This window comes from Felis catus, chromosome D3 (genome assembly GCF_018350175.1).
Source record: "Felis catus isolate Fca126 chromosome D3, F.catus_Fca126_mat1.0, whole genome shotgun sequence".
NCBI classification, from domain to species: domain Eukaryota; kingdom Metazoa; phylum Chordata; class Mammalia; order Carnivora; family Felidae; genus Felis; species Felis catus.
In genome coordinates this window covers 699,924-713,963 of record NC_058379.1, presented here as the reverse complement: position 1 = coordinate 713,963, position 14,040 = coordinate 699,924, and the positions used below count along the sequence as shown (strand labels likewise).

General features: G+C 55.1%; 1 long non-coding RNA gene across 6 annotated transcripts; it reads left to right on the top strand.

Annotated features, from left to right (window-relative positions):
- Positions 1-5,645: 5,645 nt before the first annotated feature.
- LOC123381236 lies at positions 5,646-14,040 on the top strand. 6 transcript variants are annotated; one of them, XR_006588022.1, is made up of 5 exons: positions 5,665-7,085; positions 7,433-7,710; positions 10,283-10,452; positions 12,039-12,158; positions 12,816-14,040. It is a non-coding gene; the product is annotated as an uncharacterized LOC123381236 (long non-coding RNA). The 6 variants fall into 6 exon arrangements; XR_006588020.1 differs by having other exon boundaries at positions 5,646-7,085; positions 10,283-12,158; XR_006588023.1 differs by having other exon boundaries at positions 5,649-7,085; positions 10,283-11,222; positions 12,039-14,040.

The window sequence follows — 14,040 nt, the reverse complement described above, 5'->3', positions numbered from 1 at the left end:
AAGTGTGACCCCCCCCACCCCCGCCGATCACTGTTCAGTGAGGCGAGGCGCCCGCACGTGCCACTCAGCCTCTCTCTGACCCTAGCGGTGGCAGCCTGCTTTGCACGGTGGCAGGGAAGGCTTGGGTTAGGCCAGGCGCGGTGTCCACACAAACCGGGCATATTTAGGACCCTCACCTGGAGGGGCCGGTGTGATCAGTCCCGCCCCGGGTGGGGACTCCACGGATGGTCCTGGAACCATGTGGCAGCTGCCTTGGGTCCCGCTGAGAACACACAGGACGTGGTGGCGTGGCACTGACGCAACCACTGGCGCCCAGCGCGGTCGGCATGTGTGGCAACCCCCCCCCCGCCGGGCGCCGAGCGGCCGGATCTCCTGGGGGGTCGCTCGCCGGGGCGTCTGCGGCCCGACTGCCAGGCCTCGTGAGCCGGGGCAGCAACCAGGGACGGCCACGCCAGGCTCCCGCGGACAGGCCGGTCCTCCCCCGTTCCCGACCCCACGAGGGCTCCCCCCTCGGGAACAGCCCACAGCTGGTGCAGTGACCACGGCCCAGCTCCGAGTCGGGCGCCGGCTGCCCGGCTGCCGCGGGTGTTCCTGCTTCTAACCAGACGGAGTCCCCGTTGGCTGCGTGGGGACCGCGATCCGGGTGGTACACTGCACCGACGAGACCCACTGCATGCCAGGAGTCAGCTGGCAGCTCCCCACTCCTGGTCCGCGGACCCAAGGATGCCCCAGGCAGAGGGGCTGGGATATCTGGACGGTCTCCTCATGCCCACTGTTCTAGAGGCCGCGGGCCGGGGGACAGAGTGCCCCTCCCCAGCGCTGGGCGTGACCCTTCATCCCACGGGGGTTTCAGCCCCAGCAGAGGTGAGTCGAGGGGACGTACGCTCACCCCAGCCCTGACATGTGGCTCAGCTGGCCACAACTGGGGGATGCGCCCGAGTCGTCACCTTGACCGCGTGACCCGGGGCTGGAGGTGTCCTGGGAACGGCACTGCAGATCCGGCCGAGCACGGTCCTGGGGCCGCGGCAGAGCGGCTACCACGGTGTCACCGTTGGGGATGGCCTCATGGATGGGGCGCTCGCTCCCCGCCCACCGTCACCCCTGCCAGCGGTCAGGCTCTAGTGGCCACGCCGGGCTGTTGAAACCACTGCGGGGACGTGCGCGGCGGCCCCGCGGTCGGTTTCAGGGCGGCTTCCCCAGTCCCCTCGTGGCCCCGAGCAGCTTCTGCCGTTTGAGGGTGACCAGCCTTCAGGGAACGCAGGCCTCCCAGTTCCCGGTTCCCACGTCCCCCCTGCACGGCTTCGAGGACACCACCCGGAGATGGAATCCAGATAGAAACACGGTGTGTCCTCAGGGTCGGGGGAGCCCACGGCGTCCGTGTCAGGGACCACCCCCCCCCCACCGACCATAACTGTTTGTGCCCTGTGACCCTCAGAGCTCTGTGGGGGCGACCCTGTGTTCCGGTCCATCCGGCTGCAGGACCCACCGACGGCCCCCGTGAGTGTCTCCAGAGGACCCACGAGCAGCGAGCCCACTGTGAGGCCTCTTCCGGCCCCCGTGGCCCTCACCTGGCGGCAACCTGGGCCGGCGTCCCGCACCCGGAAAGGGAGGCCCCCAGCCTGTGGAGGACGGTGTCCCTGAGGGCGTTTCTGGAGGAGGTGAGGCACCCGGGGTGGCAGGGCTGATGGGGCGAATCTGAACTGCTCGCCTCCAGCGAGCGCTGGGGCTGCCTGCTGACCTCCGCTGTCCCTGTGCTCACGCGGTGGACGCCACGTACGTGACGTGTGGGCCAACTGTCCCCCATGGGCTCCTCCCCAGGCCTGTCCCTCCCGTCCCATCCATGGCTTCCCGGGTGTCAAGTGTCCAGCAGCCCGAGAGCTTCTAGGGCTCATCTGAGGCCCGTCCCTGTGCCAAGAACGGGGAGGGACTAAAGACAGGTGCAGGCCAGCCCAGACTGGGGGAGGGGGGGGTCAGCAAGGGATGGTCTGGGGCAGGGGGAGATGAGCGCGTGTCTGGCTGCCACATCTGGAAGGTTGGACAGACGCCTCAGGTGGGTTCAGCACGTCAGTGTCTGTTGGCCGTGGCCTGGGCACAGCATCTGGGAGCAGGGAGGCGAGCAGACCCTGCAGTGGGGGAAGGGAGCGGGTGGGAGGGGCCCGCAATCACCGGGTCCAGCTCACGGTGAAGCAGTCGTCACACCGTGTGGACAGCGTCCTCCGTGGTGACTTTGCATTAAAAAGTGTGATGGGGAATCTAGAAAACCATCAATGTAAGTCTGAGATTAAACTGTGGTTATTTTTACAAATTTCTGCTGCGTCCAGGCTGCCCTTGTCGGAAGCTACGGGAGCAGCACAGAGGTAAGGACACAGCTGTCCCGGTGTATTTGCTGGGTTATCCTGCCAAGATCCAGTGAGGAGCTGAGACCAGAATCCATCACCCAAGTCCGTGAGCAGGACGTACGTGGTGTCCCTCAGCAGCCCCCCGACCCTCATGCCAAGAGACCTGGGGTTTCCACTCCGGATCAGCCTCCCTGCACCTCCCGGCGAGCAGGCGGGGCCGACAGCGGAGGGGGTGGGCTCACCACGCCAGGGACGGGGACGATGGGGCCACTGGTGCGTCCTCGGGGGCGACAAGGGGTCCGGGATGGCGACCGGCTGCAGAGCGGGCAGAGGCTGTCGCAGACAGTGGGGCTGTATCCGGACCGGGAGGCCGCCTTCCAGCCCCGGACGGCGGGTGCCGCAAGGCCTCTTGCTGGGGCCGAGGGAAGGGTGTCGGTGGGATGGTGAGGATGCTGTCCCACAGTGAGCAGGAACGGATGTGCGGGCCGCGGCCGCGTCTGCACCCACCCGCTTTGGGGTCTCGGTGGAGGCTGGAGATGCGAAGCGGTCCTGCCCGTGGTCGTGAGGACCGCGTCCTGCGAACGTTCCACCCTTTTCGTTCTCGCCCCTCGAGGGACGCCGGACTCCTCGGGGCCGTCGGTGCGGGTCCCGCCCCGGGCACAACCGCCCCGCATCACCCGAGCCTGAATATTCGGCATCCGGAGCTGACGCGGCGAAAGCTGGTGGTGGTCCTCCTACCTGACGTGTTTATAGACCCGTCACACGATTGGCTTTAATTTCATGGGCTGTGCCTTTTGCTCAGTCCCCTGCCTTTGCTTCTCACCTGTCTTTATCCGAGAGCGGAGAGTGGCGGCGTTCGGTCGGGCCGCACCTGTTCCCGTCCTGGCCGCGTTCAGCTGCAGTGTGTCTCTGCGTGAGCTGCGGGGGAGGTGCCCGTGCCGTGTTCCGGGTTGTCGTCCGGGTGCGCGGGGACACGTGTGAGGAAGCTGGAGACGGCGTCGGCCCGCGCCGGTTCCCGTGCCGTGTTCCGTGCGGGGAGCTCGGCCATCAGCTCCCGCCCGCGGGTCCGAGAGCGCACCCACGGCCTCGTCGTCCCCCCGGACGGGTTCTCCCCGGGGCAGCGGCCGGTGTCACGGAGGCCGATCTGTCTGGAAAGCGCGCGCTGTGCTCCGGGGCCCGGGGCGTCCCCGTGACCAGCGGCCCGAGCGCGGAAGCGCTCGCTGCGGGGAGGTTGCGGCCGGTCTGCGGTGGGCACCGTGGGGCTTCCCCGGCTGGTGCAGGGGGCCGGCCTCCCGCGTGCGCGCCCTGCTGGGAAACGGTCCGCTTCCCGGTCGGGACCCGTGGTGGGGTGGCTCCCCTCCGTTTGCCGGGGGTCCGCTTTGCCGGCTCCGGAAGGGACGCTGCGGTTGACCCGCCGTCGCTTTAGTCTGTGTTAGTGGCTCTGCCGTCCGTAGGGCCCCAGAGAGCGCCCAGGGGAGCCTTTCAGCCGCTGGTCCCTGTCCTCAGAACGCGGGGACTCGTTCGCCCAAAACCCACTCGGGTGAAACCGGGGCCTGCGGCGTTTCGGTCCCCAGTGACCGTGCCGCAAACCCTTGGGAGTGATGTCGCTGGGGTGTGTGCTCAGAGTCCTCCTCAGCGGGCGCCAGGGTCTTCCGGGTCCTGACTGTGCTCCTCCAGTCAAGGCTGCATCTTGAGTCTGTGTCCACGTACGTTCCCTACTCTCCTGGTTATTTCGTAAATGGGTTGCTCTGTTCTCCCCACACCCAGTCCGTGCTGTCTCCCATCAGTCCTGTGTCGCCTTTGTAGTCTGGGCTGGTCTGTAACCTATGCTGTGTGCGAGGTGGGCGATGTGGTATTTTTCTGCCTTCGGATGAAATGCCTAGAAATTTTACTGTAGTGTGAGACACGTGGCTCTTGGTTGAGTCAATTGCCCACCCCCTGAAGGTAGGAATTCGATTAACTCCATACGGACATTAATCTCTTCTCCACGTTGTCACCAGAAGTAAGGATGTCAGCAGTACAGGAAGCAATGGTGTGTGTTTCTACCAAAGGCCTGGATGTCTGTGGGCTTCTAGTCCACATCCCAAGTCACAGGTAAGTGTTCTAACTTTGTTATTCGATTAGAGCTTCCCTGTTTTCACGGAGATGCTTGAGAGGATGACCTGTTAGTTGTGGGCCAGGTTGCTGCTACCCAGGCAAACAGAGATGTTGGTAAGTCGAGCACGTGCAGAACATGATTCTAAGGCTTGATGAAGTTCAAGCCACACCATCTCTGCTCCTGGAGGGTTGGACATTGTCCCCCTTTGGTCCATGACTCTAACTGCCATTGGATTTCTGTGTTCAGATCAGTTTGCTGGAATTCTAATTTTTGTCATTTGTTGTGTTTTTTAATTTTAATTTTGCGTATTTTTGAGAGAGAACATCAGCAGGAGAGGGGCAGAGAGAGGGAGACACAGAATCCGAAGCAGGCTCCAGGCTCTAAGCTGTCAGCACAGAGCCAATATGGGGCTCGATCCCACAAACTGTGAGATCATGACCTGAGCCGAAGTCGGACACTTAACCAACTGAGCCACCAAGGCACCCCCCCATTCCTTTTTTTTAACGTTTATTTTTGAGGGCGACAGAGAAAGCAGGGGATGGGCAGAGAGAGAGGGAGACACAGAATCCGAAGCAGGCTCCAGGCTCGGAGCCATTAGCACAGAGCCCGACGCGGGGCTCGAACCCACGAACTGAGATCGTGACCTGAGGCGAAGTCAGACGCTTAACCGACTGAACCACCCAGGCACCCCCCCCCATTCCTTTTTTTTAACGTTTATTTTTGAAGGAGACAGAGAGCAGGGGATGGGCAGAGAGGGAGACACAGAATCCGAAGCAGGCTCCAGGCTCGGAGCCATTAGCACAGAGCCCGATGCAGGGCTCGAACCCACAGACTGAGATCGTGACCTGAGCCGAAGTCGGACGCTTAACTGACAAAGCCACCCAGGAGCCCCTGTTCATATTTTAATTTAAAAATATTTCACTGCTGGAGCACCTGGGTGACTCAGTCCATTGAATGTCTGAATTTTGATTTCGGTTCAGGTCACCATCCTACGGTCATGGGATTGAGCTCCACACTGGGCTCTGCATGAAGTATGGAGCCTGCTTGGGAGTCTCTAAAAGTTAAAAAAAAAAAAAAAAACTCCATCATTAAAACATGCTCTGGGGTGCCTCGGTGGCTCAGCCTTGGCTGGCTTCAGCTCAGGTCATGATCTCGCGGTTCGTGGGTTCGAGCCCCACATGGGGCTCTGTGCTGATAGCTCGGAGCCTGGAACCTGCTTCGGATTCTATGTCTCCCTCTCTCTCTGCCCCTCCCCACTCCCACTCTCTCAAAAAAAAAAAAAAATGCTAAGCATCATCCAAGTTTTCATTGGCTGTAACGTGTTTCTGGCGGAGGGTCGTCCCTCGATGCCCATGTCTGCCGGCCTGTCAGCGTGGTGCCCATGGCAGGCCAGGGTGGCCGTGGCAATTTCTTCAAACGAGAATGAAGTTGGCCGCATCGATGGACTCTTCTTCCTTTCATAAATGATTTCTCTGCGGCAGGCGGTGCTGTTTGCTGGCCTCTCACCCACAGGAGAAGCTTCTTTCCAAACACATGCTCTCCAACCTGCCACGGGGTCTCTGATACTCTGTCCTCGTCACGTCCGCAATCATCCCAGCACCCTCACCAGGAGGAGACTCCTTCTCAAGGAACCAGGCTCTTCGCACCTCCCCAGGAAGCGCCTCCTCGTCCGTTCCCGTTTGGTCCTGGGATGGCAGCGATTCAGTCCTACCTTCAGGCTCCACCATCACTCTGCTTCTCCTGTTCCCACCCCACCTGTGGGGACGGCCTCCCCCGGTCTCGACCCCTCACAGTCATCCATCGGGGTTGGAATCAACTCCTTCCACTTCCTGGTAATGTTGATGTTCTGACTTCTTCCCACGATTCACGACCGTTCTGTGGCATCTAGGAGGGTGACTCCTTTCCGGTTCACTCTGCCCCAGTCCCTCAGAGGAATCACCATCTATGGCAGCTGTAGCTTCACGAAACGTATTTCCTAAAAAGACGTGAAAGTTGAAGACTTATCGCTCCACGGGCTGCAGAATAGGCGGACGTTGTGTTGGCTGCCGTGGAAACATCTCACTGTTCGTCGTCAGAGCTCATGGGTGACCCGGTGAGGGGTCAATGAGCAGTAACAGTTTGAATCTTTTTTTTCTGAGCGGTAGTCCCAACAGTGGGCTTAAAACATTCAGTCACGTTGTAAAGACACGGGCTGTCATCCAGGCTTTGTCATTCCACTGACAGAGCACAGGCAGAGGGCAGGGGGCATAATTCTCCAGGGCCCCAATTCTCCAGGGCCCAGGATGGCCACTGAGCACTGGCTGCCCCGTGAAGTCACTAGCTGCATCAGCCCCTAACAAGAGAGTCAGCCCGTCCCTAGAGGCTTTGAGGCCAGGCACTGACTTCTCTCTGGCCACGAAAGTCCTAAATGGCCTCTTCTTCCAACAGAAGGCTGTTCATTTACACTGAAAATCCGCTGTTCAATGGGGCCACCTCCAGTCACCTCAGCTACATCTCCTGACACCTGCTGCCGTCACCTGCACTTGATGTTATGGAGATGCCTTCTTTCCTCAGACCTCATGACCCAACCTCGGCTGGCTTCAGACTTGTCAGCTTCCTCGCCTCCCTCAGCCTTTGCGGAACTGAAGAGAGCCAAGGCCTTGTTCTGGGTGAGGCTTGGGCTTAAGGGAAGGTTTGTGGCTGGTCTGATCTTTCCGTCCCGACCGCTCAAACTTTCTCCACATCGGATGTAAATCTGCTTCGCCTTCGATTCATCCGCTCACCGGAGTAGCCCTTTTCAGTTCCTTCTAGAACATTACTCTCTATTCGCAGCTGGTCTGCTTGGCACAAGAGCCCTAGCTTTTGCCCTCTCTCGGTGTTCAACATGCCTTCCTCACAGAGCTAACCATTTCTACCTTTTGATTTGCAGTGAGAGACGTGTGACTCTCTCACTTGTACCCTAGAGACCATCGTAGGGTTATTAGTTGCCCTGGTTTTAATACTGTTTTGTCTCCAGGACAAGGGACACGGCACAGTGGGTCCACGAAGCAGGCACAGCATGCACAGTGTGTATTGATGAAGTTCGCCATCGTACGTCCTGGTTTCCCAGTTACAACGGTAACATCAAGGGTCCCCACGACAACGAGAGAAACAATGGAAACATTTGGAATACTGCAAGCAGGACACACAGACGTGAAGTGAGCAGATGCTGTAGGAAAACGGCGCCTGTAGCCTTGGCACCACAAACCTCCACTGTGTAGAAAACACAGTATCTGCAAAGCACAACACAGTGAGGTATGCCTGCCATTTTGTGTTTTATATTGAGGTCTGTGTTCCAGTTTGAATTAATTCTGTAACGGGTGTGAGGTCTCTGTCTCCATGGGTCGTTTCCTGCACATGGATGTTCTGTTGTCCCGGCACGATTTACGGGAGACCCTCTCTGTTGTCTTTACTCCTTTGTCAGCGTCAGTGGATTGTGTTGATGTGGGCCACCTTCCAGACTCTCTATTCTGTCCTGTTGATCTCTTTCAGCAGGACCACCCTGTCCCCATCACCGTGGCTCCCCAGTGAGTCGTGACACTGGGTAGCATCATAGGGTCAGCTCTCCAACCTCATTCTTCTTCAGAATTGAGCTGGCTAGTCTGGATCTCTTGCCTCTTCACATACACTTTAGAATACATTTGTTGATATCTGCACAATAACTGGCTGGGAATGTGGAATTTTTTTCGTCTGGTTGGATTAGCTAGGGCTTTCTCTCTAGTTGTCATCACCTGCCCCCTTTCCCTCTCCCAAAATGTCGTTGTCTCTCATTATGATGTTGAAAAGCAGTGGTGAGGGGACATTTTTGCCTTGTTCCTGATTGTAGGGAGAAAATGTTGAGCTTCTCACCATTAAGTATAATGTTAGCTGCATGTTTCTGGTAGATGTTCTTTTTAAAAATTTTTTTTTCAACGTTTGTTTATTTTTGGGACAGAGAGAGACAGAGCATGAACGGGGGAGGGGCAGAGAGAGAGGGAGACACAGAATCGGAAACAGGCTCCAGGCTCTGAGCCATCAGCCCAGAGCCTGACGCGGGGCTCGAACTCAGGGACCGCGAGATCGTGACCTGGCTGAAGTCGGACGCTTAACCGACTGCGCCACCCAGGCGCCCCAAAGATGTTCTTTATTAAGTTGAGGGAGCTCCCCTCATTCCTAGATTGCTGAGGAATCTACAAGTTAGTTAACATAGAGTGTAATAATGATTTCAGGAATAGAATTTAGTGATTCACCACTTACATAGAACACCCAGTGCTCATCCCATGTGTCTTCTTTGATGCCCTTTGCCCATCTATCCCATCCCCCCACCCAACACGCCTACAGCAACCCTCAGTTTGTTCTCTGTACTTAAGAGTCTCTTATGGTTGGTCTCCCTCTCTGTTTTGTATTATTTTTGCTTCCCTTCCCTTATGTTCATCTGTTTTGTATCTTAAATTCCACACACGAGTGAAGTCATGTGATACATGTCTTTCTCGGACTAATTTCGCTTAGCATAATACCCTCTAGTTCCATCCATGTAGTTGCAAGTGGCAAGATTTCATCCTTTTTTATCACTGAGTAATATTCCATTGGGTATATATATCACATCTTTATCCATTCATCCACCGATGGACATTTGGGCTCTTTCCATAACTTGGCTATTGTCGACAGCTATACACGTTTAGCTATAAACATTGGGGTGCATGTCCCTATGCATCACCACACCTGTATCCTCGGGATAAATACCTAGTAGTACAATTGTTGGGTCGTGGGGTAATTCTATTTGTAACTTTTTGAGGAAACTCCACACTGTTTTCCAGAGCAGCTGCACCAGTTTGCATTCCCACCAGCAGTGCATCTTCGCCAACATCTGTTGTTGCCTGAGTTGTTAACGTTAGCCATTCTGACAGGTGTAAGGTGGTATTTCATGGTGGTTTTGATTTGTATTTCCTTGATGATGAGTGAAGTAGAGCATTTTTTCATGTGTCGGTTGGCCATCTGGATGTCTTCCTTGGAGAAGTGTCTATTCATGTCTTTTGCCCATTTCTTCACTAGATTATTTGGTTTTTGGGTGTTGAGTTTGATAAGTTCTTTATAGAGATTTTGGATACTAACCTTTATCTAATGTGTCACCTGCAAATATCTTCTCCCATTCTGTCGGTTGCCCTTTAGTTTTGCTGATTGTTTCCTTCGCTGTGCAGAAGCTTTTTATCTTGATGAGGTCCCAGTAGTTCATTTGTGCTTTTATTTCCCTTGCCTCTGGAGACGTGTTGAGTAAGAAGTTGCTGCAGCCGAGGTGAAAGAGGTTTTTGCCTGCTTTCTTCTCTAGGATTTTGATGGCTTCCTGTCTTACATTGAGGTCTTTCAACCATTTTATTTTTGTATCTGGTGTAAGAAAGTGGTCCAGGTTCATTCTTGTGCATGTCGCTGTCCAGTTTTCCCAGCACCACTTGCTGAAGAGACCATCTTTATTCCATTGGACGTTCTTTCCTGCTTTGTCAGAGGTTAGTTGGCCATACGTTTGTAGGTCCATTTCTGGGTTTTCTACTCTGTTCCATTGATCTGAGCATCTCTTCTTGTGCCCGTACCATACTGTCTTGATGATGACAGCATTGTAATACAGCTTGAAGTCTGGGATTGTGATGCCTTCTGCTGTGGTTTTCTTGTTTCAAGATTGCTTTGGCTATTCGGGGTCTTTTCTGGTTTCATACAAATTTTGGGATTGTCTGTTATAGCTCTGTGAAGAATGCTGGTGTTCTTTTGATAGGGATTGCTATATTGCTTAGTTTTTATCATGAATTGGTGTTGAATTTTGTTGCATGTTTTATCTGTCTCTACTACTCTGGAACAGGGCCGGGGTCTGGCTGCTGGGGTTCCCCTCATGAAGAGACACCTGCAGCCTTAATGTGAAGCCCAAGACCTCATCGAACAGCATCTCGAAAGAGTGGCTGACCTTTCCTAGTTGAAAGCGAACAACTCAGATCTGAGGGGCCGTGTTCCCTCCGCCCTGGAGCCATGCAGGTAGGTGAGGACTAGTCTGAGCGGTGCATGTCGGCCTTGTCCCGGTCGCCTGAGACTGGCTGACTGGGTACGTTTTTCACTCACTTGCATCGATACTCCGGGTGGCCAGGGACCCTGCTGCAGAAGCCACCTGGCCTCGGGAGCAGACAGCTCACGGCACATGCCTACTCCTGGCCCTCAGCTACACAAATGTGCTTACTCCCTGTGAAGGCCAAGCTGAAGACCCGGTTCTGCCAGGCTGGCCTCCAAAAACACACCTGGGGACCTTGTTCGCTGGAGAAGCCAGGACCCCATCAGGCAGCAGGTCCAAATGGGGAAGGCACGTTGCCAGTTTAAAGCTGACATTTCAGAAAGATTTTCCAGGTGTTTCCCTCCACCTTGGAGGCTGTGCGGTTGATGGGAATGGGCCTGAGCTCCACGGGCCAGGGGTGTACAGGCCCCCAGGGTTGAAGCCGGAGTGTGCCCGGCCCCAGTGCAGGCCTCTCTGATTCACTTATCCTGGGCCTGAGAGAGGGCCCCTGCCAGGAGGGACTGAGAATGGAAGGGGAAATTGTGGGTCCGAGGAATCTGGAAAATTCCAAGCCCTAGCCTACACAAATGCCTGTGAGGAGACAGGACACCCTAAAATGCGCCACGCTGGCAGGCTGATGACTTTGAAGTAAGCAGCCAGCACACGAGCCCTTCCCATGTCAGCGTCCGGGTCAAGTAGAGACAAGAGTGGGAGAACCCCTTCCCACAGCTGGAGAAAATACTTGCAGAACTCGTTCCTGGTAAGTGGTGCTAACCCTTCTGAGATTGTGTCTGTAGAAATCTATGCGAAATTTAGCATTGTGGAAACCGTACAAAACTCCTAAAGATCTGATGGGTCCTGGTGTGTTATTACCTGTAATTCTGTCATTTGAAGTGCCCTGAGCCACAGAAGTCCCCAAATCTCCTTGTCAGCTGCATGACAGGAACTAAGCAGGATTTAAACATGGCCCTTTTAAGTCCTTCCTCATTTACAGCGGTTGTGCTTTGACTCCGATGCTTCTGCAAGGGTGCTTCCTTCTCAAGCTGATGGGGTGAGCACAGACCCAGGTGCTAGAATGGGCTGTTAATTTCAGATAGTACCATTGACCCAGGGTCAGATTTACAGAACTCTGCAGGGGGACCCGACAGCCCCACAAAACCATAACAAAGATCGATGATTCATTACATGGAAGTGAATACTGGGAGGGCATTTGTAACTGTCAGGACTTCGTTCACGATCACCTGTCGTGTTCCCGATAGAAGAACATCTACTTACAGCAGTTCCGTAAGTGAGACCTTTGTAAACAGGATGGAGGCTTGTGCCCAACATGATGCCCCGAGATCAGCAACCTCTGTTACATTCCTGTTTTCACATCCATCCTGGCGTACGCTCAGCAGGAATCTGATCTCGGAATGGGGCACGGTTGGGAACACTGCCGAGATTACCAAGGTTTGACCGGAACCATATTTGAGAAAGACCTTGTTGACTCCAAACTGGCCAGCTTTTAGGAACTGAGGTTGACTTTATGGAGCCACTAAAGCCCCTTGGAAATGTCCCCTTGATGGCTTGCTTGCAGGGCCCCTGCAGCCTTCCCAGGGGATCAAAGGTCACTTCCTCACAGGAGCAAGAACTTCCGGAGATTTGGGGGCCTCGAGAAGAGAGGAAGTAACCTCCAGCTACAGGCATTACAAAGATGGTGAGGTAGCAAGACCCTGATTCACCTCCTCCCTGGTCGGTAGTTCCTCCTGCAGCACTGAGGGAATGACTGGACAGACCAAGCAGGGAAGGGCGGGAGAGTAACACTGTGACCTGCGGGGGGTGGAGGGACCAGGAACGGATTCATCCGGCCAGGACACACAGAGCCACGGTGTGAAAGGGCAACTAGAATACAAAGGAAATAATGCCAGAGCACCTACCAAAAGGTGGGGGTTTGGAGGTGCTGGCCAGACCGTGACTTCCCTCCCCCCTTTGCCTGGCCAGTGCAGATGAAGCCAGCCTGCTGCTTCAGCGAGGCTGGGGCCCCAGTCAGCCCACCAAGGCGACCCCGGCGCAGCACCCAGTGCAGCTCCAGCCCTCTCTGCAAGGTGACACACAGGTGCAAAGCACCCTGGGACGTGCCAGGCCTGCTCCTGTGTCAGCTCCACATGACTGGCCAGGGAACCCCCAGTGTGGAGTACCCCAGAACCACCTGGTCCACATGCCCTTGGCTCATGCCATCCAGCCCATCCTGGGGCCTCTGTGGAGCACCCTGGGTCCCCTGCTTCAGCTCCAGTGATCCCACCAGGTGTCCCCTACACTGAATGCCCTGGGACCTCCTGGCCTGTACCAACCTTACCTCTGCCTGTTCCCGCAGGGCACCCTCTGCACGGAGTACCCTGGGGTCCCCGTGCCCACGCCTGCTTCAGCTCTAGCTGTCCGATCAGGATGGCCCTGGGACCCCCACCTGCACCCACCATAGTGCCAGCCAGCCAGCCAAAGCCCCAGGCATATGCAGTTTGCACAGGGCATGTTCCTGAATAAGGCCTTTCCTCCAAGATTGGAGACAGCTGTTCCACCTAACTCACAAACACACACAGAAAGTCAAAATGAGGAGACAGGAACATGCTCCAAATGAAAGAAAAAGACAAAGCTTCAGAAAAACAACCACGTGAAACAGAGATCAGCAATCTACCTGAGAAAGACTTCAAAGGAGAGGTCATAGCAGTGCTCGCTGGACTCGAGAGAAGAGTGGATGGGCTCAGTGAGAACTTCCCCAGAGAGACAGCAAATATAAGAATCAGAGAATATGGTAACTGAAATGAACACACAGGAGGGAAGCAGCAGATCACAGGATGCAGAGGGACGGATCCGCAACCTGAAAGACAGGGTCATGGTCCACGTTGAGCCGCAGGGAAGGAAGGAAGACATGAATAAATAAAAAGGAGGCCAAGTTCAGAAAGCTCCAGGACAACACAAAGCCTGTGAGTGCTCACATTAGAGGGATCCCAGAAGGAGGAGAGAGAGAAAGGGAAAGCACTTAAATAATAACCGAAAACCTCCCTAACCTGAAGAACAGGAAGGAAGGAAATAGATATTCAGGACCAAGAAGAACAGACACCCCCACAGAAGATGAGGCCCGGGAGGTCCTCCCACAATAGATGATAATCCAGTGGTCAACGATTAAAGAGAGAGAGAATCTTAAAAACAACGGTAGAAAAGCAACCAGTTGCCCACAAGGGAAACCCCCAAGGGCAATCAGCCGACTTTTCAACAGAAACTTTGCAGGCCGGAGGGAGTGGCATGAAGTATGCAAAGTGCTGAACGGGAAGACACATCCAAGTTCACTGCACTGTTCAGAACTAAAGAAAAGGGAGAGTGTGTCCCACACAAGCAGAAGTTGAAGGCATTCATCACCACTGAACTAGCCTTACAAGAAAGGTCTACAGAACTTCTTGAAGTAGCAAAGAAAAGGCTCTAGTTGGAAGAAAACTGAAAGGAAAATTGTGAGCACATACACTACAGGTAGTAGATCACTTTTTTTTTTTTAATTTTTTTTTAATGTTTATTTATTTTTGAGACAGAGACAGAGCATGAACAGG